Source organism: Myotis nattereri (assembly GCF_964212035.1).
Source record: "Myotis nattereri genome assembly, chromosome: 2".
Classification (NCBI taxonomy): domain Eukaryota; kingdom Metazoa; phylum Chordata; class Mammalia; order Chiroptera; family Vespertilionidae; genus Myotis; species Myotis nattereri.
The window spans coordinates 105,656,079-105,683,699 of NC_138076.1; the positions used below are offsets into that span (position 1 = coordinate 105,656,079).

Below are 27,621 nucleotides of genomic sequence, written 5' to 3' on the forward strand. Positions count from 1 at the left end.
GGCCAGCCATGAGCCAGGTTCTGGCTGAGCAACACTTTCCCTGTGGAAGCGCACTGACCACCAGGGGGCAGCTCCTGCGTTAAGCGTCTGCCCCCTGGTGGTCAGCATGCATCATAGAGACTGGTCATTCTGCCATTAGGGTCAATTTGCATATTACCCTTTTATTATATAGAATGTCAAAGATAATAGGGGAAGCAGCCCATGTCCTGACTGGAAGATGAAATCAACTAACCTAAATATTAGACATGCCAAATATTTTCACTAAAATAATTTGGTAAAAAAAAAAAAATCAACACGAACATGGCAACTGGAGTGAGTGAGAGAGTGAATGAGTAAGGAAGTGAGAGAAGAGTGTGGGGATGTGTGTGCTGTGTGTGAGAGTGAGGGACAGTTAGATATCACAGGAGTCTCAGGGGCTGGCATATCAGGCTCTCCTGGATGGGGAGCCCTTGCTATTGCTGGGGGCACTCCCTTGACTTCAAGGCTCTGACATGGGAACCACACCATCTTGTAGGGGAGAGCAGCTGGGATTAGGAGCACAGGCTTAGCAACACCCAGACTGGACATGGACACCACCCTGGACCCCTGCATTGAGACGCAGAGTCACATGTCACCTGGCCATGGACTCTAGGACCCTGAAGTGAGTCCTGGAGTAGCATGCCACTCTGGCAGGATTGTACAGTGAGTCCCACACCAGTGAGTCCCCAGACACATCTTGCCAGAGGAACCAGGACACCGAGCACATCCACAACAACTTTCACGATGAGGTTGGGGGTGAGTCACATAGTCAGACATCCTGTGAGGAGACTCCATCCATGAATGGGACAACATTCAAGAACCAACTACATCAGGAGAACCCAATATATCAAGTAAGGGCCCTTCCTAGAACACCCAGCTCAGGATATCTGACAGAATGCACCACTGGGACCCACAAAATACTTACTACATAGGACCACCTCCAAAAAAATCTGGGTGGCATAGCAGTTTGATCTAAGACATAGAAACAAATACAATGGGATGAAACTAGATCACCAACTCACACCATACACAAAAATAAACTCAAAATGGATAAAAGACTTAAACGTAAGACGGGAAACCATAAAAATACTAGAGGAATCCACAGGCAGCGAAATCGCAAACATATGCCGAAGAAATTTCTTCTCTGATAATGCTCCTAGGGCAATGGAAACTAAAGAGAAAATAAACAAATGGGACTACATCAAAATAAAAAGCTTTTGCACAGCAAAGGAAACCATCAAAAAAACAACAAGAAGACCCACTACATTGGAGAACATATTTACCAATGATACCACCGATAAGGGTTTAATTTCCAACATATACAGGGATCTCATGAAACTTAACAAAAGGAAGATTAACAATCCAATAAAAAAAATGGGCAACGGACCTAGATAGACACTTTTCGAAAGAGGACATACAGAAGGCAGAAAGACATATGAAAACCTGCTCAAAGTCACTAATTATACGAGAGATGCAAATCAAAACGACAATGCGTTATCATCTCACACCTGTCAGAATGGCTATCATCAACAAATCAACAAACAACAATTGTTGGAGAGGATGTGGAGAAAAAGGAACCCTTCTGCACTGCTGGTGGGAATGCAGACTGGTGCAGTCACTGTGGAGAACAGTATGGAGCTACCTCAGAAGACTAAAAATGGAACTCCCATTTGACCCTGTGATCCCACTCCTAGGAATATATCCCAAGAAACCAGAAACGCCAATTAGAAAGGATATATGCACCCCTATGTTCATAGCAGCACAATTCACCATAGCTAAGATTTGGAAACAACCTAAGTGCCCATCAGCAGATGAGTGGATTAGAAAACTGTGGTACATATACACAATGGAATACTATGCTGCGGTAAAAAAAAAGGAACTCTTGCCTTTTGCAACAGCATGGATGGAACTGGAGAGCATTATGCTAAGTGAAATAAGCCAGTCAGAGAAAGATAAATACCACATGATCTCACTCATTTGTGGATTATAGAGAACAACATAGACTGATGAAAAAGGACAGACTCAAAGACTGAGAAACAGTGATCAGGCTATCAATCCCCAGAAGGAAAGTAGGGGAGGGCGGGGGTAAGGGGAAGAGATCAACCGAAGGACTTGTATACATGTATATAAGCCAAACCAATGGACATGGACAACGGGGGGATGGGAGCATGAGTTTGTGTGTGGGGGGGAGGTTGGGGGTTAAAGGGGGGGATGAGGACACATTTGTAATACCTTAACTAATAATAATAATAATAATAATAATAATAATAATAATAATAAAATGTAAAAAAAAAAAAAAGAAACAAATACAATGGGACAACAAACATGTGGAGACAAAGAAACAACTCTAATTGAAAGAAAAGGAGGAATTGCCAGAAAAGGAACTAAATAAAATGGAGGCAAGTAATTTGTCAGATAAGGAATTCAGAGTAATGGTTATAAGGATGCTCAAACATGTGAATGACAAATACCCACAATTCAATGAGAAGTATAAGGATGTGAGTGAGAAATTCACCATGCATAAGAATCAAGTGGACCTCTTCTAGGAACTCATCAGCACCACCACCCAGACAGGCCTTGGACACTGCCCATGACTCTGCAGCCATTCCAGCCAAAATCCTGCTGCCCCACCCGCAGACTTGCAGACCCTAGGACTTTCACCTCCATGGATGCACGGCTCCCACAGCAGTAAGTGCAACTTCCCCACTCCCCAGCTGCAAACCTCTGGACGCCACAGTTGCACTTTCCAGCGCGCAGGCCTCCTGAGCCCACCGCTCCGCAGGCCACTCTTGGGTGCTGCTGTGAGCCCCCTCTGGGCACGCTCTTATCCAAACAAGGATGCACTGCTCCGGCAGTAGAAATTCTGAATTACCCCCTTCCTGGCTTCAGCACCAGGGTCCCTCTGAATGTGTGAGTGCACCACCCTGGCAAAAGGACCACGGGAGCCTCTGTAAGCCACCACTGGGCGCATATGAATCCAACCAAGGATGCAAGGCCCCCAGCAGTAGAAATTAGGACTTCCCCCACTCCCAGCTGCCTGCCCACAGACACCTCAGTCACGCGGCTTCAGTGTGAGGGCCCCTCTGAGTGTGTCGACCTGGCAAACGGCTCCAGGGTGACTCTGTGAGCTTCTGCTGGGTGCACACGAATCTAACCAAGGGTGCAAGGCCCCAGCAGTAAAAACAGTCTTTCCACTCCACAGCTGCTGACCTCCGCACAATGCAGTCATGCCTTTCTGGTGCACAGGCCTCCTGAGCCCCACCACTCTGACAGACAGATCCTGGGTGCCTCTGTGAGCCCCCACTGGGCGCGAGCGATTTCAACCAAGGGCGCAAGGCAGCAAAAATTGGGACATCCCCCCCCCCCAGCTGCTGACCTCCAGACACCACAGTTGTGCCTTTCCAGCACGCAGGCCTACTGAGCCTGCTGCTCCTATATGCGGCTCCTGGGTGCCTCCTTGAGCCCTGGCTGGGAGCGCTTGTATCTAAACAAGGGTGCATGGCCCCAGCAGTAGGAATTCGGACTTCCAACTTCTTGGTTGCCTACACACTGACACTACGGTTGCATGGTTTCAGCACGCAGGCCCTCTGAGGCGACCACCCCAGCAGGTGACTGCTGGGTGCCTATGTAAGCTGCCACTAGGTGCACTTATATCAACCAAGGGCCCAAGGCCCTGGCAGCAGAAACTCGGACTTCCCCCTCCTCAGCTGCCAACCTCTGGTCACTGCAGTTGAACTGATCCAGTGCACAAGGCCCCTGAGCCCGCTTCCCCAGCAGGCGGCCCCTGGGTGCTTCTCTGAGCCACTGCAAGGCACAACCCTGGCCGCTGTCATCCAGTACCCGTGGTAGCGCCACTCCAGCACAAGAGCCCCTGAGCCCACTGCCCCAGGATACAGCTAATGGGTGCCTCAGTAAGCAGCCATTTGGTGTGCATATCCAACCAAGGGTGCACATCCCCCAAAGCAGAAACTGGGACTTCCCCCTCCATGGGGCCAGTGGCACACAACAATTGCTCTGATCCAGCGTGTGGGCCCCACAAGTGCACACCGCTTGCAGACAGCTCCTGGGCCACTCTGTGTGTTGCCACTGGGTGTGTGCCTCTCCAAACAAGGGTGCACGGCTCCCTCAGTAGGATTCACAACATCCCCCTCCCAGCTACATACCTCTGGACAGCTTGGTGAGTTACCGAGGACTTGCCTCCCTGGAAAAGGTCACATTGTTTCAGCCACAGACCCCAAGATTCCCACATTTGCAGCTGCTGGGTCCTGAACCGCCTTGTGATTCAGAGAGGGAAATCACTTTGGCCAGAGTCCCACTGCCTCAACAACAGACTACAAGACACCCACCCCCCACTGTCACGGTCTCCAGGCCACTCGTAGTGAGTTACAGAGTGACACTAATCCAGCAAGAGTCACATCACACTGGTCAAAGTCACAGTACCTGAGCCTCAGGCCCCAAGACTCCTTCCTCCCAGGCCGTGGACTCTGGGAACACACAGTGAGAACATACCAGAGACCTCAAACAACCTTTTCCACAAGAGCTGGAACCACGATCATATCCAAAAGAGCTTGCACAACAAAGCTGGGGGTGAGCCACATTGCCAATCCATGACAAGACTTCATCCACAAATAAGAAACTAACATTCTAGATCCAACTACATCAAGAGAACCCAAATAATTCAAGTAGGGAGCTCCGCTAGATCACCAAGCCCAAGAGACATGAGAGACCTCTCCACTGGTGCCAAAAATCACCAACAGCATAACATTACCCCAAAAGAACCTGGGTAGCAAAGCAGTTGGATCTAAGACACAGAAACAATTAAAATGTTATAGCCAAAAAAAAGGGAGACAAAAAATAATCCCTAAAAGAGAGGAAAAGAGGAATCACCAGAAAGGGAATTAAATGAAATGGAGGCAAGTAACATGTCAGAGAAAGAATTAAGAGTAATGGTTATAAGGATGCTCAAACAGCTGGATGACAAATACAAACAACTCAATGAGAATTATTAGGAGCCGAATGAGAATGTCACCAACATAAAAAGGAATGAAGAGAAAATTAAGAATGACATAGCTGCAATAAAGAACGTAATGGAAGGCTTAAACAGTAGAATACAAGAGGCTGAGGACCGCAATAGTGAATTAGAAGACAAGGTAGGAAAAAACACACGAACACAGCAGCAACTAGAAATAAAACTTAAAAAGCAAGAGAAGAGCCTAAGGGAGCTTTGGGACAACTCAAAAGGAGATAACATTCACATAATAGGGGTACCAGAAGGAGTGGAAGCAGAGCAAGATATAAAAAGCTTTTTGAAGAAATAATGACAGAGCAACAGTCTCGTGATCAGCCCACCCCTGTCCAAGGAGCAGCAGCTGTGTGAGCAGTCTCACCCAACCAGCCAGGGGAGCCACCAGTGCTGCAAACTGCACCCACCAGAGGAGCTGCTGCCAACTGAGGAGCAGCCGCTGCCGCGACCACCTGAGGAACAACCGCAGCCTAAGGAGCCACTGCCATCCAAGGAGCAGCCCCTGCAGGACTTTACATCTAGATTGAAAACATATCAAGCATCTTCTCAGACCACAATGACATAATGTTAGAAATAAACTACAATAAAAACAATCCAAAAAATTCAAAGAATTAGAAGCTAAATAGCATGCTATTAGACAATGATCAGGTTACCAAAGAGATCAAAGAAGAAATTAAAAACATCCTGGAAACAAATGACAATAAAAACACAACAATACAAAATCTATGGGACACAATGAAAGCAGTCCTGAGAGGGAAGTTTAGAGTTCTACAGGCCTATCTCAAAAAACAAGAAAAAAAAATGGTAGTAAATCATCTAACTCTACAACTTAAAGAATTGGAAAGAGAGCAATAAGAAAAGCCCAGAGTGAGCAGAAGGAAGGAGATAATAAAGATCAGAGCAGAAATAAATGACATAGAGACAAAAAACAAAAGCAAAAACCATACAAAATATCAATGAAACCAAGAGCTGGTTCTTTGAAAGGACAAAAAAGATTGATGAACCACTAGCCACGCTCACCAAGATGAAAAGAGACAGGACCCAAATAACTCAGAAATGAAAGAGGTGAAATAACAACAGACCACACAGAAATACAAAGGATTGTTAAAAAATACTATGAACAGCTCTATTCCAACAAACAAGACAACCTAGAGGAAATGGACATATTCCTAGAAAAATACAACCTTCCAAAACTCAATCAGAAAGATTCTAAAAATCTCAGTAGGCTGATAACTATGGGAGAAATTAAAGCAGTCATCAAAAACCTTCCAGCAAATAAAAGCCCGGAGCCAGATGACTTCACAGGGGAGTTTTATCAAACATTCAAGGAAGAACTAAAACTTATCTTCCTCAGACTATTCCGAAAAATTCAAGATGAAGGAACACTTCCAACCTCATTCTATGAAGCCAGCATCACCCTAATACCAAAACCAGATAAGGACTACAAAATTTAATAGAATTACAGGCCAATATCCCTCATGAATATAGATACCAAAATCCTCAACAAAATTCTAGCAAATCAGATCCAGTAGTACATCAGAAAGATCAGACACCATGACCAAGTAGAATTTATCCCGGGGATGCAAGGATGGTACAATATCTGCAAACCAATAAACGTGATACATCACATAAACAAATTGAGAGATAAAAATCACATAATCATATCAATTGATGCAGAAAAAAGCATTTGACAAAGTCCAACACCCTTTCTTGATAAAAACGCTCAGCATGGTGGGAATAGAGGGATCATACCTCAACATAATAAAAGCCATATATCACAAACCAACAGCCAACATCATACTCAATGGGCAAAAACTATAACCATTTCTCCTAAGAACAGGAACAAGACAGAGATGCCCCCTCTCACACTCCTGTTCGACATAGCACTGGAAGTACTAGCCATTGAGATTAGAAAAGAAGAAAAAATAAAAGGCATCCAAATTGGAAAAGAAGTAAAACTGTCCTTATTTGCAGGTGACATAATATTGTACATAGAAAACCGTAAAGACTCCATCAAAAAATTATTAGACTTAATAAATGAATTCGGCAATGTAGCAGGATACAAAATTAACGCCAAGAAATCTATGGCATTTCTATACACCAATAGTGAATTTACAGAAAGAGAGACTAAAAAAGCAATCCCATTTACCATCACACCAAAAAAATTAAGATACCTAGGAATAAACTTAACTACGGAGGTAAAAGACCTACACTCAGAAAACTACAGAACACTGAAAAAAGAGATAGAGGAAGACATAAACACATGGAAGAACATACTGTGTTTATGAATTGGTAGAATCAACATCATTAAAATGTCCATACTACCAAAAGCAATCTATAGATTCAATGCAATCCCCATTAAACTACCAATGGCATATTTCACAGATCTAGAAAGAACGTTCCAAAAATTCATCTGGAATAAAAAATCACCCTGATTAGCTGCAGCGATCCTGAGAAAGAAGAACAAAGTAGGTGGGATTTCAATACCAGATATCAAGCTGTATTACAAAGCCCTGTTCTCAAAACAGCCTGGTACTGGCACAAGAACAGACGTATAGACTAATGGAATAGAACAGAGAACCCAGAAATCGACCAAAACCAATATGTTCAATTAATATTTGACAAAGGAGGCATAAATATACAATGGAGTCCAGACAGTCTCTTCAATAAATTGTGTTGGGAAAATTGGACAGGTACATGCAAAAATATGAAACTAGACCACCAACTTACACCATACACAAAAGTAAACTCAAAATGGATAAGGGACTTAAACATAAGATGGTAAACCATAAAAATACTAGAGGAATTCACAGGCAACAAAATCTCAGAGATATGCTGAAGCAATTTCTTCACTAATACTGCTCCTAGGGCAATGGAAACTAAAGAGAAAGTAAACAGCCCTGACCGGTTTGGCTCAGTTTATAGAGAGTCAGCCTGCAGACTGAAAGGTCCCAGGTTTGATTCCGGTCAAGGGCATGTACCTTGGTGGCGGTCACATCCCCAGTGGGGGAGGGGTCCAGGAGGCAGCTGATCGATGTTTCTCTCCCATCGATGTTTCTAACTCTCTATCCCTCTCCCTTCCTCTCTGTAAAAAATCAATAAAATATATTTTTTTTAAAAAGAGAGAGAAAATAAACAAATGGGACTACATCAAAATAAAAAGCTTTTTCATAGCAAAGAAAACTATCAACAAAACAACAAGAAAGCCCACTGCATGGGAGAACATATTTGCCAATGTTATCACAGATAAGGGTTTAATCTCCAACATTTACAGGGAACTCATACAGCTTAACAAAATGAAGATAAACAACACAATCAAAAAATGGGCAATGGACACAAATAGATACTTTTCGAAAGAAGACAGAAGGAAGGCCAAGAGACATATGAAAACATGTTCAAAATCACTAATTATCAGAGAGATGCAAATCAAAATGACAATGCAGTAACATCTCACAGCTGTCAGAATGGCTTCATCAACAAATCAACAAACAACAAGTGCTGGCAAGGATATGGAGAAAAAGGAACCCTCATGCACTGCTGGTGGGAATGCAGCCTGGTGCAGCCACTGTGGAGAACAGTATGGAGTTTCCTTAAAAAACTAAAAATGGAACTCCCATTTTACCCAGTATTCCCACTTCTAGGAATATATCCCAAGAAACTAGCAATACCAATCAGAAATGATATATGCACCCCTATGTTCATAGTGGCACAATTCACTTCACTAAGATTTGGAAACAGCCTAAGTGCCTATCAGCAGATGAATGGATTAAAAAACTGTGGTACATCTACACAATGGAATACTGTGCTGCTGTAAAAAAAGGAGTTCTTACCATTTGCAACAGCATGGATGGAACTGGAGAGCATTTTGCTAAGCGAAATAAGCCAGTCAGAGAAAGATAAATATCACATGATCTCACTCATTTGTGGAATATAATGAACAACATAAACTGATGAACAAAAACAGATCCAGAGACAAAGAAACATCGATCAGATCGTCAAACTTCAGAGGGAACATGGGGAGGGTGGGGGTAAGGGAGAGAGATCAACCAAAGGACTTGTATGCATGCATATAAACTTAACCAATGGACACAGACAACAGGGGGGTGAGGGCATGAGTGGGGGCGAATGGGGGGGAGAAATAGGGGGGGTGCTAAGGACACATATGTAAGACCTTAATCAATAAAGAAATTTTTTAAAAAAAGAAATAATGACAGAAAACTTACATGATACTGGCAACAAAAAAACACACAAGTTCAAGAAGTACATAGAGTCTCAAAAAAGATGAACCCTAAAAGACCAACACCAAGCCAACACCAAGACACATCATAATTAAGTTGGCAAACATCAACGGCAAAGTAAGAATTTAAGGCTGCCAGAGAGAGACAGAAAGTTACCTACAAGGGATCTCCTATTAAAATATCAACTGATTTCTCAACAGAAACACACCAGGCCAGAAAGGAATGGAATGAAATATACAAAGTGATGCAAAGCAAGGGACTGAATCCAAGAATACTATGCAATGCAAGAAATGCTAAAGAGACTTCTGTAAAAGAAGAAACAGAAAGGCAAGAAGAAACACAAACATTAAGAATAAAAATGACGACAAACATACAATATGAATAATAACATTAAATGTAAATGGATTCAATGCTCCAATCAAAAGACATTCGGTAGCTGAATGGATAAGAAAGCATGACCCATATATTTGCTGTCTGCAATAGACCCACCTCAGAACAAAGGATTCACACAGACTGATAGTGAAGGGATGGAAAAAATTTTTTCAGGCATATATAAATGAGAAAAAAGCTAGGGTTGTAATACTTATATCTGACAAAATAGACCTCAAAGTAAAGGCCATAACAAGAGATAAGAAGGCCACTTCATAATACTAAAGGGAGCAATTCAACAAGAGGATGTAACTCTGATAAACATATATGCACCAAATACAGAAGCACCCAAATACATAAAACAACTTCTGGAAGATATCAAGGGAGAGATCGATAGCAATATAATCACAGTAGGGAACTTTAATACCCCACTGACACCACTGGATAAATCCTCTAAACAAAAAATCATCAAAGAAACAGAAATCCTAAATGACTCACTAGATCAGATGGAATTAATTGACATCTTCAGAACATTCAACCCCAAAGCCACAGAATATACATTCTTCTCAAGTGTACACAGGACATATATAAAGATAGCCCACATAGTAGGACACAGGCAAAGTCTCTTCAGATTCAAGAAGATAGAAATCATACCAATCATCTTCTCAGATCACAATGGCATAAAACTAGAAATCAACTATAATAAAAAACAATAAAACACATGGAGGCTAAGTAGCATGTTATTAAACAATGAATGGGTTACCAAAGAGATCAAAGAAGAAATAAAAAATATCCTGGAAACAGATGACAATAAAAACGAAATGATTCAAAATCTATGGGACACAGTTAAAGCAATCCTGAGAGGGAAGTTCATAGCACTACAGGCTTCCCTCAAAAAACAAGAAAAACCTTTAATATGTTATCTAACCCTACATATTAAAGAATTAGATAGTAACAAGAAAGGCCTAAAGTAAGTAGAAGGAAGGAAATAATAAACATCAGAGCAGAAATAAATGACAGAGAGACCAAAACACAAAACAAAAACCCAACAACAACAAACAAACAAACAAAAACAAAAGATCAATAAATCCAATGGCCAGTTCTTTGAAAGGATAAAAAAGATTGATGAACCTCTTACTAGACTCATCAAGAAACAAAGAGAGAGGACCCAAATTTTAAAAATTCAGAAATGAAAGAGGTGAACTAACAACTGACCCCAAAGAGATACAAAAGATCATTAAAAAAAAAAATACTGTGAACATCTCTATTCCAACAAACTAGACAAGCTTGACCAAATGGACATATTCCTAGAAAAATACAATCTTCCAAAACTCAATCAGCAAGAATCAGAAAACCTGAACAGACGAGTAACTACTGATGATATCGAAAAATTAAAAAAACAACTCCCAGCAAACAACAGCCCTGGTCCGGATGGCTTCACAGGGGTGTTTTACCAAACACTCATAGAAGAATTAGCAACTATTCTCCTCAAACTATTCCAAAAAATTCAAGAGGAAGGAACACTTCCAAGCACTTTCTATGAAGCCAGCACTACCCTAATCCCAAAACCAGATAAAGACACCACAAAGAAAGAGAATTACTGGCAAATATCCCGTATGAACTTAGACACTAAAATCCTTAACAAAATTCTAGTAAATTAGATCCAGGAATACATTAGAAAGATCATACAGCATCACCAAGTGAAATTTATTCCAGGGATGCAAGGCTGGTACAATATCTGCAAATCAATAAATGTGATACATCACATAAACAAACAAAGATAAAAAAATAGCATGATCATATCAACTGATGCAGAAAAGGCATTCACCAAAATCCAACACCCATTTTTGATAAAAACCCTCAGCAAAATGCGAATAGAGGGATCATACCTCAACATAATAAAAGCCTTATGTGACAAAACTATAGCCAACATCATACGAAATGTGAAAAAAATTAAAACCATTTCCCCTAAGAACAGGAACAAGACAGGGATGCTCACTTCCACCATTCCTGTTCAACAAAGTACTGGATGTGCCAGCCATAATGATCAGACAAGAAGAAGAAAGAAAAGGCATCCAAATTGGAAAGGAGAAAGCTAAACTGTCTTTATTTGTAGGCGTCGTGATATTGTACATAGAAAACCCTAAAGATTGCATCAAAAAACTACTAGATTTAATAAATGAATTCAGGAACGTAGCAGAATATAAAATCAATACCAACCAAAAAATAAATAAATAAAAATAAATAAAATCAATACCAAGAAATCCATGGTTTTTTTATACACCAAGAATGAATTCTAAAAAAGAGAAACTAAAAAAATAATTCCTTTTACCATTGCAACAAAAAATTAAGATGCTTAGGAATAAATTTATCCAAGGAAATAAAATACCTGTTCTCTGAAAACTACAGTTGAAAAAAGAGATAGAGGAAGATACACACAAGTGGAAGAATTTACTGTGTTCATGGATTGGGAGAACATGATTAAAATGGCCATAATACCCAAAACAATCTATAGATTCAATATAATACCTGTTAAAGTATCAATGGCATATTTCACAGAGCTAGAACAAATATTCAAAAAATTTATATGGAATCAAAAAAGACCCTGAATAGCCACAGCAATCTTGAGAAAAAAGCAATCAAAGTCGGAGGGATTATAATACCACAGTCCAAGTTATAGTACAAAGCCACTGTACTCAAAACAGCCTTGTTCTGGCACAAGAACAAGCCTGTAGACCAGTGAAACAGACCAGAGTACCCAGAAATCAATCCAAGCCATTATGCTCAATTAATATTTAACATTTAACAGAGGAGGCAAGAACATACAATGGAGTCAACACAGTCTCTTCAATAAATGGTGTTAGGAAAATTGGAACGTTACATGCAAAAAAATGAAACTAAATCACCAACTTACACCATACACAAAAAATAAACTCAAAATGGATAAAAGACTTAAATGTAAGGCGTAAAACCATAAAAACTCCTAGAAGAAATAATTGGTAGCAAAGTCTTAGATATCTCTCGTAGCAATATGTTTACAGCTACATCTCCTAGGACAATGGAAATTAAGAATAAAATAAACAAATGGGACTATATCAAAATAAAGAGCTTCTGCACAGCAAAAGAAACCATCAGCAAAATAACAGGAGAGCTCACTGCATGGGAGAACATATTTTCCAATGATACATCTATTAAGGGTTTAACCTCCAAAATTTATAGAGAACTCATACAACCTAACAAAAGGAAGGTAAACAATCTAATTAAAATGGGCAAATGACCTAAATAGACATTTCTCCAAAGGGGACATACAAAAGGCCAAGAGGCCTATGAAAAAGTGTTCAAAGTCACTAACCATCCAAGAGATGCAAATCAAAAGAACAATGAGGTACCTCACACATGTCCGAATGGCTATCATCAACAAATCAACAAACAACAAGTGCTGGCGAGGATGTGGAGTAAAGGGAACCCTTTTACACTGCTGATGGGAATGCAGACTGGTGCAGCCACTGTGGAAAACAGTATGGAGTTTCCTCAAAAAATTAAAAATGGAACTCCCATTTGGCCCAGTGATCCCACTTCTAGAAATATATCATAAGAAATCAGAAACACTCATCAGAAAGGACATATGCACTCCTATGTTTATAGCAGTGAAATTTCCAATAGCTAAGATTTGGAAACAGCCTAAGTGCCCATTAGCAGGTAAGTGGATTAAAAAACAATAGTACATCTATATAATGGAATACTATGCAGTTGCAAAAAAAGAAATAACTCTTACCATTTGCAACAGCATGGATGGACCTGGAGAGCATTATGCTAAGTGAAATAAGCTAGTCTGAGAAAGATAAGTATCACATGATGTCACCCATAAGTGGAATCTAATGAACAACATAAACTATGAACAAAAACAGACCCAGAGACTTAGAAGCATTGAACATACTATCCAACCTCAGAGAGAAGACAGGGGAACGATAGAGAGGAGGGGAAGAGATAAACCAAAAACTTTATATACATACTAGAGGCCCAGTGCACGAAATTCATGCACGGGGGGGAGGGGGGTGGTCTCCTCAGCCCCGCCTGCACCCTCTCCAATTTGGGACCCCTCGGAAGATGTCCGACTGCCGGTTTAGGCCCAATCCCCAGGATCGGACCGAAACCGGCAGTCGGACATTTCTCTCACAATCCAGGACTGCTGGCTCCTAACTGCTCACCTGCCTGCCTGCCTGATCTCCCCTAACTGGCCCCCCTGCCAGCCTGATCACCTCTAACCGCCTCTGATTGCCCCTAACTGCCCCCCTGCTGGCCTGGTTGCCCCCAACTGCCCCCCTGCTAACCTGATTACTCCCAACTGCCCCCCTGCTAACCTGGTCACCCGTAACTGGCCCCCCTAACATCATTTCCCCTTACTGCCACCCATGCCAGCCTGGTCGCCCCCAACAGCCCCCCCCCCTGCCAGCCTGATTGCCCCTTACTGCCCCCCTGCCAGCCTGGTTGTCCCTCACTGGTCCCCTCTGCTGACCTGGTCACCCCTAACTCTCCCCCCTGCCGACCTGGTCGCCCCCAACTGCCTCCCCCACCGGCCTGGAAGCCCCTCACTGCCCCCCCCACCCCCGCTGGCCTGGTTGCCCCATGCAGCCTGGTGCTCAGTCGTTTGGTCATCCCTCACTAAACCCCCTGCCAGTCTTGTCGCCCCACTCAGCCTGTTTGGTTGTTCGTTCAGTTGTTTCGGATGTGACGGCCCCTGGCTCTTTATATATATAGATATGCATCACCTATGAACACAGACAATAGGGTGGTGAAGGCCTGGGGTTGGGGGCCTGGGCAGGATGGGAGAGGTCAATGGGGGGGGGGGACATATGTAATACTTTCAAAAATAAAAATTTAATTAAAAAACCAATTTGGTAACCTTAAACTCAAAAATAGCAGGATTGAATAACTTTTTTTCTAAGTGATGCAAGCCTGCTAAACAAATGACTGTCAGCTCACTTTTAAAAAATTGCTATCTGAACACAGTTCCTAATGATTGTACAATTCAACAGCATCTGTTGTCATGATTACAATATTAAGTTGTTTTTTTTAAATGATTATTATTATCTTTTTTTTAAAATATATTTTATTGATTTTTTACAGAGAGGAAGGGAGAGAGATAGTCAGAAACATCGAGAGAGGAACATCGATCAGCTGCCTCCTGCACATGTACTGGGGATATGCCCGCAACCCAGGCACATGCCCCTGACCGGAATCGAACCCGTGACCCTTCAGTCCACAGGCCAACGCTCTATCCACCGAGCCAAACCGGTTTCAGCTACAATATTAAGTTTTAAAGCTACGGAAAGTTAGGAGGAGTAAATGATAAAAAAAAAAAAAAGAATATGAATTTTTCCATGTTAATTAATTTCACAAAAGAAATTAGGACTATTTGACAGTATTTGTATTATATTTTCAAATTTTAGGGGAAAAATGGGAAATTATTCTCTCGCCCCCCCTCCCCACCCGCTTCCAGCCCGCAGGCTCCTATTGCCGAATGGTGAATGGGGAACCACGGGGAACTGGGGTGTGTGGTGGCGGTGCGGTGGGACTGGGGACTGGTGAGGGGGCAGAAGATGGCCCTGATCACAGGGTAGGCCTAGGGTCACTACCCGCACATGATTTCGTGTGCTGGGCCTCTAGTAAGTTAATAATCACTGGAAATATCCCACTTTGAGACCTTTTAAACCAACACTGGAAACCCAGAAATCATAAAAGAAACATCAGGTATTAAAATATACAAAAATTAAATGCTTGTATGGCAAAAAATACCATGAAAAAAAATAAACAGACAAATTTTAGATTTGGAAAAAATGAACACAAATAACATAGGGTTAATTTTTATAATATTCACCAGACTTTTGCACATTGCATAGAAATGGGAGCCTAATGAAAAAAAAGTAGACAAAAGATATAATGAGGCAATTCACAGAAGAGCAAATCTAAATAACCAACAAACACATAAAAAGGTGTTCGGATTTACCAATATTTAGGGAAGTGTTAATAAATGTAATAATTAGCAATACATATCTGACAAAAAAGGCAAGAGTTTATAAAGAACAATAACTCCTACTGCTGGCAAAGATGTGAGGAAAAGAAATTCTTCCTTAATGCTGATGGGCATATGAAGTGGTGCAGCATTTTGGGAGAAAAGGAATATAACTGTCTATTTAAAGGAAACATATATCTATATTATCCTCCTCCACCCAGCAATTCTCATTTCTGAGAATCTATCAAAAGGCTATAGAACCACCAGTACACTCTGGTACAAAAGGACACATAATAAGGATGTTTGCTGTATAACATTGTACAAAGTGGCTGAGAATTGGACACCAAATGAATGTCCATCAACGGTGGAATGACTGACTAGGATGATGCATTCACATCATAAGAGGCTCTTCAACCACCTTTAGGAATGAATTAGTTATGTGATTAAGGGGCTTCTATACAGTACTGGTGTATAAAAAAGCAATATATTGACATATGTTATAACATTCCCACATTTTTACATAAAAATGTCAGTTGCAAAATGTGTATATATTTGTGTTTATGTAAAAGTACATGAGTGTGGAAAAAATAAGGAGGAATACATGTTGGATTGCTGACAACCTGGAGGTTGGATGGTGCATGGAAGCATGAGGGTGGAAAAAACAAAAAAAGGAACAAAAGAGGGAAGCTAAACAAAAAAAACCTTTAGTATATATAATATGATTATCCTATATAATAAAAGCCTAATATGCAAATTATCTCCTCGACAGGGAGTTCGACCAGAAGTTTGACCAGGGGGCAGGGCCAGTGGTGGCAGCAGGTGGCCAGGGGAAGAAAGTTGCCCTGGCCAGTAGCTGGCAGTTGCTACGGACTCTACCCGTGCCAAATTTTGTGCACTGGGCCTCTAGTATTGGTATATTTATATAAAATTATTTATGTGTGTGCATACAGAAAGTTTTTAAAAAGTTAGCATTTATGGAAGTGCCTACTGTGCTCAAAACCTATACTCTTAAAAGTGTTAGCTACTTTGGCAGCAACATTCTTCTGTGGAAAAAGCATCATTTATGGAGACAGAAGATTTAGGTTCAAATCTTGGCTTTGCCTCTAGCAGTTAACACTTGTTTATAAGTCACTTAATCTCTCTGAGTATCTTTCCTTATCCCAAATTAAGGACAATATTTGCTGTATTTTGTGGTTCAAATGAATTAGCACATATGAAAGAACTTTCTAAAGTAACATAATTATGGTTGGTTTAAATAAAATTTGTCTTTAAAAACATTCCAAAATTCAAGGATTAATACACAAAGGTTTTATTCTTATGTCCCCAGGATGTTGCATTTACTGTCAAATGCAACGTACCTGTTCAAATTGTACTGGCCTCACCATAATTATCTACATGACTCACACGGCTTAAAACCATGTGCAATAAGTAACCTGAAATCAGAAGGCCTGAATTTAAGTTCAGTAGCTGTGTGATCCTTGAGCAAGCAATTTAACCTCTGCAAGACTGTATTTGCAGCTATAGGGTGTCCCCCAAAAATGTATATTCACTTTAACAGCTGATAACTCAATTTTCACTCCTTCTAAGGTTTAACTAATTTGAAAAAATGTGAAGCCAGACTAACCTTTGAACAAAGAAAATTTATCCTAAAATGCCACTAGACTTTTTTTATGGAGATACATAAAAGAAAGTATATGGTACAAAACAAACAACAGTTGATGAATTGAAGGTGCATGAATACCAGAGGAAATGATTCTTGATGTTTGTGATTCTATTGCTTCGTGTTATCAGCAGTGCCTGGACCAGAACAGTTATCAGTTTGAAAACAGACCTTGACAAAAAACTTATTCATTTCTGTAGATTCTTTTAAATTTTGAAAATGTTAATAAACACTGACTTTATAATCATTCAAAATTTATATACATTTTTGGGACACCCTGTATATTATACATCTATATACATAAAAGACTAAGTGACCATCACAACCAGACTACCGAACAGGCTGCATGGGGTGACTAGGCCAGCAGGGGGTCAGTGAGGGGCGACCAAACGACCAAGCAGCAGGCTGCATGGGGCGACCAGGTCAGCAGGGGGGTCAGTGAGAGGTGACCAATGACCAAGCAGCAGGCTGCGTGGGGAGACCAGGCCGGCAGGGGGGTCAGTGAGGGGCGACCAAACAACCGAGCAGTAGGCTGTGTGGGGTGATCAGGCCCACGGGGGGGCATTTGGGGGTGACCAGGCTGGTATGGGGGGCACTTTGCAGTGACCAGGCCAGCGGGGGGGCAGTTAGGGTCAACCAGGTTGGCAGGGGGGGCAGTAAGGGGTGACCAGGCCAGTGGTGGGGGGAAGTTTGGGGTGACCAGGCCGGCAGGGGGGGCAGTTAGGTGTGATCAGGCAGGCAGGCAGGCAGGTGAGCAGTTAGGAGCCAGTGGTCCAGGATTGTGAGAGGGATGTCCGACTGCCAGTTTAGGCCCAATCCCCTAAACTGGCAGTCAGACATCCTCCAAGGGGTCCCGGATTGGAGAAGGTGCAGGCTGGGCTCAGGGGACCCCTCCTCCCATGCACAAATTTCATGCACCGGGCCTCTAGTATAATAATAATTGTTGTGCATAGACTATGGGATTTTGTGAAGAGCAAGTATGTATGCAGAACTGTTTTAAAAGTTATAAAGGGCTAGAATATCGGTATAATTTTGTCATGTTGACTTTAGCTTATGCTTTTTTTCATGCACCTCCAGTAGCGTATACATTTTGGGCCTTAGAATAGATGGTAATAAATGGCAGGAAGGCAATCACACTATAAATAAGTGTTACATACAGTATATGGAAAGATTTACTAGTAAAAACATATTTCTTCCCATAAATAAAATAGAAAGCAAAGGAAAAAGCATAAACTGTATACACTTCTCAATTTGTAACAAAATTTCAGTTTGTAGCCCTACCTGGTTTGGCTCAATGGATAGAGCGTCGGCCTGCAGACCGTAGGGTCCCAGGTTCGATTCTGGCCAAGGGCACATGCCTGGGTTGTGGGCTCGATTCCTGGTTGGGGGTGCGCAGGAGGCAGCCAGTCAATGATTCTCTCTCATCATTGATGTTTCTGTCTCTCTCTCCCTCTCCCTCTCTGAAATCAATAAAATACATTTTTTAAAAAATTTCAGTTTGTAGTAAGTAAACATTTTTGAAAATGTCATATATGCATGATAGAACTTCAAGGAGTACAAAGGATTATTTTTGCAAAAGATGGTCTCCCAACCACTGAGCTCCCCATACCTCTAACCCAGAATACCAGTGCCCCAATTTTCCTGTATGGAAGCAACTGCCAATTTTGTATGTGTACATGTATGTACTTCATGTATAATTTTTGGTAACGTTAGTTATGATTCTTTGTACAGTGGAAACTTGGTTCTCTAACAATTTGTTCTAGAAGTCTGTTTGAGAAGCAATTTGTTCGAAAAAGGATTCATTTTTCCCATCTATACTAATAAAAGGATAATATGCTAATTAGACCAGATAGAGCAGATGTCTTCTAGACATCTTTCCGGATGTCCTTCCGGACAAAGCCATGGTGGTGGGGGCTGAGGCAGAGACCATTAGAGGTAATCAGGCAGGCATGCAGAGTGGCTAGGGGTGATCAGGTAGGCAGGCAGGTGAGTGGTTAGGAGCCAGCGGTCCCAGATTGCAAGAGGGATGTCCGACTGCTGGTTTAGGCCCGATCCCACAGGGGATCCAAGGGGTCCCGGGTTGGAGAGGGTGCAGGCTGGGCTAAGGGCCCCCCTCCCCCGTGCACAAATTTCATGCATTGGGCCTCTAGTAAGAAATAATGTAAATTGAATTACTCCATTCAAGACCCCCAAATGATTGCATTTTAACTTTTCTGAATTGCCTGTGATTGTTGTTTCATGAGCACTTTCACACTGTTAGTAACATGAACACTCTTGATGGCCTCTTTATATTTTAAAATTGTGCTAATCATCAATTTTACCATGCCATATTGGGTAGCCAGATCAGACACTCAAATACCTCTATCATACTTTGCAATTATTTCCTTCTTAAACTCTATCATTGTTCGCACAACTTTCCTTTTCACTTTGCTGCTATCACTAACCCTCTTAGGACACATGGTGACTTACTGTACATATCTAATAATAAGTGGTTTTAAAAATAAAAAAACATGAAAATATTTACAGCACAATTTCCTGAGATGTTAACAACAATGAGGTGTAGTGGTAAACTGACTCATACTTTCGCATTCTGTCCTTTGTCACCTGAGAGACATGTGACTGATCATACAGGTATCCGCATGAAAGGGTTGTCAGCTGGAGAATCAGTTTTTTCGACAACTGAGACATTGTTCCATGAACGTGGTTGAGAAACGAATTGTTCTATGTGGGAGATGCTCAGGAACTGAGGTTTGACGCGCTCGCGGGCCTGCTCCTGGGAGAGCGCGTGGAGGCGAGGCCGCCTTTCCTGTCCGTGGGGCCCGCAGCGCGCGCGCGGGTCTCCCTGGGCTTTGTGCGATGGGCGGGTGGGGCGGAGGAGGGAGGGCGGGGTACCGAAGCCCGCGGCCGCCCGGCCTCTTGAGAGCAGGAGAGACCAGCAGGAGCTGGAGTGGTAGAGAGAAAGGAAGGTGCGCTAAGCCTGTGCGGTCCCTGCTTCCTGACCCAGCCGGCGGCACGGAAATTTAACCGCCTTGGCCGGGAGGAGAGGTTGCAGGTTGCTTCCAAGGTTGAGGTGGGACTTTTCATGTTTTCCTTTTTGTTACATAATCTCAATCGCTATATGACCATTACAAACTAAAATAAAATACTAGGTTCTGAAACTCAAGAAAACAAAACGGATTAGGGGGTGCCATATGGAGAAGGCTAAGCATTTTGGTAGAAATAATGGTTGTGAAGTCAGATTTCTACAACTATACACGTTTTCTTCACCGCGCCTCCCTCCCCCACGACTCGCCTCTCTCTCTCTCTCTCTCTCTCTCTCTCTCTCTCTCTCTCTCTCTCTCTCTCACACACACACACACACACACACACACACACGTGCCATTGCAAGTGTGGTAGGTCCTGATGGGGTGTGAAGAGGAGGGGTGCCATATAGGATACCAGTCAGTGCTCTTTTGTCCTCAGGTTAAAAAGACAGCAGAACATGTGTGATGATGCACAGAGCACCTTCAACACTACAAATGTCAAGGTCCTAAAGTGCCAGCTTTGTATAGGTTCAAAAGTTACCAATAAATTGAAATCTCACCCTTAATCTATACATATAAAAGAGAAACATGGTAATTGGCATACGACCGCTACCCTTCCCATTGGCTAATCAGGGAGATATGCAAATTAACTGTCAGCCAAGATGGCAGCCGGCAGCCAGGCAGCTTGAAACTAACATGAGGCTTGCTTGCTTCAGTGATGGAGGACTCCAACATTCCCCGCCTGCCGCTGCAGGCCTCTGAGTCTGCAGTTTCAAACATTGTAACAAATATAGACGGTAAACAAAACCCCAGAAACCAGCTTTCAGCTAGCCGGGATCTCAGACCTGGAGTTGATACAGAGTTTCGATTATAGAACCGAAACAAACCAGATACCTGCTTTCAGCAGTGGAGGCCTAAGAGCTGGAGCCTCAGAGCTAAAGCTGGCCCAGAATAAAAAAAATAAAAATAAAAAAAAGGAGCAGTTGGGAGCTTCAGTCCCAGCCTGAAAACAGCCCTCAGCCCCTCACCCAGACTGGCCAGGCACTCCAGTGGGGAATCCCACCCTGAAGGGTGTGTGACCAGCTGCAAACAGCCATCATCCCCTCATCCAGGCTGGCCAGGCACCCCAGTGGGGACCCCCACCCTGATCTGGGACACCCTTCAGGGCAAACCAGCCAGCCCCCACCCATGCACCAGGCCTCTATTCTATATAGTAAAAGGGTAATATGCCTCCCAGCACCAGGATCAGCATGACAGGGGGCAGCGCCCAAACCCCCTGATCGCCCTGTGGCTCTGTGTGTGACAGGGGGCGGGGACACAACCTCCCTATCTGCCCTGCTCTGTTCATGACAGGTGAAGGTGCCCCAACCCCCTGATCGGCCCTGCTCTGTGCGTGATAGGGGGGAGCTCCCCAAACCCCTGATCACCCTGCAGCTCTGTGTGTGACAGGGTGCGGCGCCCCAACCCCCTCACCCCACGGGCCCTGCTCTGTGTGTGACGGGGTAGAGCCATAACCTCCCCATCGGCCCTGCCCTGAGTGTGAAAGTAGTGGCGCCCCAACCCCCTGATCGGCCGTGCTCTGTGGGTGATAGAGGGTGGCGCCACCCCCCCCCCCCAAGGGCCCTGCTGTGTGTGTGACAGGGTAGAGCCATAACCTCCCCATTGGCCCTGCCCTGAGTGTGAGAGTGGAGGCGCCCCAACCCCCTGATGGGCCCTGCTCTGTGGGTGATAGAGGGCAGCGCCCCAACCCCCTGATCCGCCCTGCTCTGTACATGACAGGGGGTGGCGCCACAACCTCCCCATCGACTCTGCCTTGAGTGTGACAGGGGGCGGTGCCCCAACGCCCCAATCGGCCCTACCCTGAGCATGACTGAGGGTGGCATCGCAACCTCCCAATCCACCCTGCTCTGTGCATGACAGGGTGCGGCTCCCCAATTCCCCAATAGGCCCTGCTCTGAGCCTGACCAGGGGCTGCACCTAGGGATTAGGCCTGCCCCCTGCCACCCGGGAGCAGGCCTAAGCTAGCAGGTCGTTATCTCCCGAGGGGTCCCAGACTGCGAGAGGGCACAGGCCGGGCTGAAGGCCCCCCCTGCCCCCTGAGTGCACAAATTTTTGTGCACCGCGCCTCTAGTATATATATATAAAAAAGAACTGAGGTTTGACTGTATTTGCCTAGTTATAAGTAAGCCTTAATCTACAGTTCACTTATAATTTCTGGCCAATAATGCCTTTGTCAGATACTTCATTTGAGGACCAACTAGTTGGTTGTCTCATTTTTCTCCATTGGTAGTTTAGTTGAACTACTCGTATAGCAAAACATCTTTTATACTTTTATTTCTTTCCTTTCCCTTTCATTATCACTTTTTAGCAAGTTTTTGCAATACTCTAGAGCTGCTGGTCTATGAGCTTAAAGCAAAATCACTCTGGGTTTCTCCCTGACATGAGCCCTTTGAGGGTGACTTTTCTGTCATTAAATCCTACAGGCTTATTTATTCACTCTTTCCACATCATGCTCTTCAAGTGAAAGCCTGGGAATGCTTCTATAACTGAGGATTTCAGAGTGTTTAATTTGTTGATATACATGTTATAGAGTATAATAAAAATTGGGGCAGTCATTCACTAACGCATTGTAATTAGTACAATTTGTTTCCTACCTTAAATATCTCATGCTTTTCTCATTCTTCCCACACTTTCTCTACACTGTCATAGAAAACTGCATTCCATGTTGTCCTTGTATCTTTTATGCTAAGACAGAACATCATCATCCATTACTGAAAGTACTGTCTTAAAGCATCCTATATACATCTTCCATTAAATGAATTCGAGATAAGCTTGCAATCTCTCTTTCCTGCTACTATGGCTGGTTGAGCCCTATGAAATAGTGTCACGTAACTGCAGATTGCCATTATAGGTTACTGGTTTCTAGGAGGCCAAATCTTTGATGCTTCTCATCAATCCTTTTACCTATAGTGCCGTAGACCAATTCCAGCATGTCATAATTTTAAGAGTTTCATCAAAAGGTTGATGAAACTTGGGGACTCAACAGGGTTGAGTCACACATGTAGTCACCTATTGGGAATGGTTATAGACATTTCCCCAAACCTGAATAGGAAACTGTGGCTGCCAGACAGTTAAAGGGCATCTTAATCTACATGTTATTGCCTCCTACTGGCCAAACACCTGAACAGCCGTAGGCTATTCCCCAAACTGACAATGCTTCTGTACCCTTTGAAACCTTACCCTATGAAGTGTATTATCTCCACCTTGCCTTAGGACAAATTGTTAATAAAAGCAAAGGTCCTAGACAAGGAGGCACTCTCTTCAGTTCCTTTAGCTGAAGGTCCTCTGACCCCCAATGCCTTTCAAAATTATATCTCGTCTCCAGACTCTTTATTAGTCTCTGGATTCCTATGTCATCTATGCGTAGCCCCTTTTCCAGATTCCTGAACCCTTCTTGATGCTGGGACATGAACCCCGGCACTATAGTATTATTTAGGATATAGGTTTGGCTGAATGTAATACACATTAAAATAACTATGGCAGACACAAGATATTCTATCGCTCTTTTACTTAGTAGCCCAAAAACAGGGGGTCCCAGGCTAGTATGGTGGTTGCTCCTCAAGGCCAACCAAGGACACAAGATCTTTCTATCTTGTTCCACCTTCACCAATGAATTGCCCTCCTTTGTCCTACAAGTGATCTGCTGCTTTGTCCATATTCCAAGCAGCAGGATGAAGAGGGGAAATGGGCTCTCTTCTCCCATTGGCCATAACTTACATGGCCATATCCTGTTGCAAGGGCTGATGATAGTCTTAAAATCTTTTAAAATTGAAATAAAAAATATATACTGAAGAGTGCAAAAATCATAAATGTATAGCTTGCCAAACTTTTATGGACAACAAAAATGCATAACCAGCATCCAGGACCAAAAAAAAAGAAAAGAAAAAGAGTACAGTATTATAAGAACCGCAGAACCCTCCCTTTATATCTTTCCAAAGGTGACCACTCCTGTGTTCTAACAATAATAGTTTCACCTACTTTTGTACTACATATAAATGAAATCATCCACAAATCATTTGTCTCTGGATTCTTTGGTAAGATCTTATGTGAGAATCAGCTATATTATTGTGTGACTATGTTCCCAACCAAAAATTATATTACTATGAAAGGATAAAATATATCAGGTCTCTCTCACTGACTTCCATTATCTTCCTAATTGTTCCCTTTTTCCTAAAGCCTTTTATTATCAACTCCCTCGCTCCATATTAGCTGATTACTTTGCTGGAAAATGGAAGAAGTGAATTCCTTTATCACTATAAATATACTGCATTTATACTTATATCTCCTTTCTGCTAGCCTCAAATGAATTAGCACAGCATTACTTCTGCCATATTCTGTCAAAGGAGTCACAGGGCCCGCCCAGATTCAAGGGGGTAAAAAAGTAAAATGCAGTTGTTGTTTTTTTAAAATATATTTTTTATTTCAGAGAGGGAGAGGGAAAGAGAAACATCTATTATGAGAAACACTGATTGGCTGCCTCCTGCATGCCCCATGCACGGGATCGAGCCCACAACCTGGGCATGTGCCCTGATGGGGAATCAAACCATGCCCTCCTGGTCCATAGGTAGATGCTCTAGCCACTGAGCCACGCTAGCTGAGCTAAAATCCAGTTCTTAATGGACCACATTGCATAGGAGCATGTGGGGTAGAAGATTTTGTAGTGGCCATCTTTGAAAAGTGCAGTCTAGCACACCAAACTTGAAAGCATTTACAGAACCAATAATATGTCATATTCAGAACTGTGAGAATAAATTGATTTAAGCCACTAAATTTTGTATCAGTTATCTACTGTCTCAGAATGCTGCATAACAAACCACTCCAAAATTCTGTGGCTTAGAATCATCTGCATTTATTATTGCTCACAAGTCTATAGGTCAGCTGGGTGGTTCTGCCAATCTAGGGTAGGCTTGGCTGATTTCAGTTGGTATCTAATGTATCTGCAGTCAGCTGGCAGGCTGGCTGGGGACAGATTATCTAGCATAGCTTCACTCACATGTCTGGCTGTTTACCAGCTATTGGCTGGTACAACAGGTGACTGGGCCATGTGTCTCATTATCCAACAGGCTAGGCTTGTTACCATGGTAGTTGTGTAGGGTTCTAAAAGAACAAGCACAAGTTTTCAAAACCTTTGGAAGAAAGTCTACTCAGATTGGCATTATATTATTTCCTCTGCATTCTATTAACCAAAACAAGTTCAGTCCTCCAGATTTAAGAGGTAGGTAAAGAAACTCAACCTCCTGGTGGGAGAAGCAGCAAAATTACATCGCATAAGTCATGAAAATATGGAGGGATAAAAAACTGGGGGCATAGTACAATAAATCTAACTCAAATAAATAAAAACCTAATTGTTTCATTGACCTATAAAAGTTCAATCCCTTTAAGATGGTAATCTATACAAATTTTTAAATTTACATTTTACTGTGGACAGTATTACAGATGTCTCCCAACTCTTCTCCTCCACCCAACCCTGCCCACCCCAACTCAGGTTCTCATTGCATTACTGTCTGTGTCCATAGGCTATGTATATATGCATATAAATTCTTTAGTTAATCTCTTCCCACCCCCTTCCCTCTGAGATCTGTCAGTCTGCTACATGAATCCATGTCTCTGGACCTATTTTGTTTGTCAGTTTATTCTGTTCATTAGATTTTATGTGTAAGTGAAATCATGTGATATTGATATCAGAACCGGAGAGCAGGAATTCTTCCCAGGGTCATGTTTCACGGAATTGAAGAATGAATCCATGAAGGAGAGGAGTTCAAACAAGGCAGGAGTTTATTGCAAGCAAACACAGGCTCCCTGCTCAGGGAGGGTATCCAAATGGGTTGCCGCCAAAACATTATGCTATTCCCCTTGTATCGGCTAAAGGCCCATTTTTTGTCTATCTGTGCCACTCTCTGATTAGTTCCTGGCCGTTTTGCAACATTTTATTTTGCACTTGTAAGAAAAACATCCTTGTCTCAAAACATCTTATTTTTCTGCTATCTTGTTATTCTGCAAAACATTTTGTGGTTTCAGCTAGCTCCACGATTCCTCCTTCTTCCACCCTGTACCCTATTTACCTAATTCTGCTTCTCACTCCTCTCAGTATTACATGAAATCCCTTTTGTTTTAATTCAGTTCTCACTGGCCTCGTTCCATCCTTTCCTATTCTTCCTATTCCATTTATAAAAGCACAGTTGACTTTTTTCCCACATAAAAGTTAACTTACCCTATGCAGTGGTCGGCAAACTCATTAGTCAACAGAGCCAAATATCAACAGTACAACGATTGAAATTTCTTTTGAGAGCCAAATTTTTTAAACTTAAACTATATAGGTAGGTACACTGTTATTAACTTAATTAGGATACTCCTAAGGCTTAGGAAGAACCACACTCAAGGGGCCAAAGAGCCGCATGTGGCTCGAGAGCCGCAGTTTGCTGACCACGGCCCTATAGGGATTCAATAAAGCTCCCAACACCATAAGCTAGAGAACAAGTAACAGTTAATTACAAATGCAAATTAATTCCTCTGTATCCAGTCTGAAGCAACTACAGAATAGAGTAAGTGAATCAGACAACTCAAAGGTCAACAAGTGAACTTTAATGAATAATATTGGTAAAAGTGTTTTTGCACAGATATGCAAGTCTAAAGCATATAAAAATGAACAAAAAGATTCTTTCTTTCCTTAAGTACTTCTTGGTACAGCTATGACTCAGTTTAACTTATCTATTTCAGAGCTTAAAAACCAAGAAACTAACACATTTTTGCAGTTAAACTTGAGAGACCTACATTTATTGTCCTAACACTGGACATATTGTAATTTGTTACTCTTATTGATAGGCTTGCCTTTTAAAAGTTTTCCTAGGAAAAAAATATCAGAAAAAGTAACTATATATATTAGCGTCATTCTTTGAACATTATTTAGGAATAACAGAGTCTTAAATATAGCTCAATTTTTAAAAACATTGACAAAATGCTGGAATGTTATTCTTATTTTCAGGATCTCTTTTTGAAAAATACATGAGTATTAAAAAAATAATTTTGTCCTGGCACTGGTAGGATGAACTACATCTATACTGTTTACAAATTCAACACACAACAGTGTCTGCTTTAAAAGAGATTAACACTAACAGGTAACATGAAAAAGAGAAGCGAACTTGTGGAGGTGCATTCATTCCAGTGTACTGTTAATCCCTCTCAGGTTTCACTAGCACATTACTAAAAACAGATCTATA

At 42.2% G+C, this 27,621-nt stretch overlaps 1 protein-coding gene across 1 annotated transcript in view; it reads right to left on the reverse strand.

Annotated features, from left to right (window-relative positions):
- Positions 1-27,621, reverse strand: part of RFXAP (regulatory factor X associated protein) — a 77,998-nt gene that overhangs the window by 34,268 nt on the left and 16,109 nt on the right. The gene's annotated exons all lie outside the window — the stretch shown is intronic.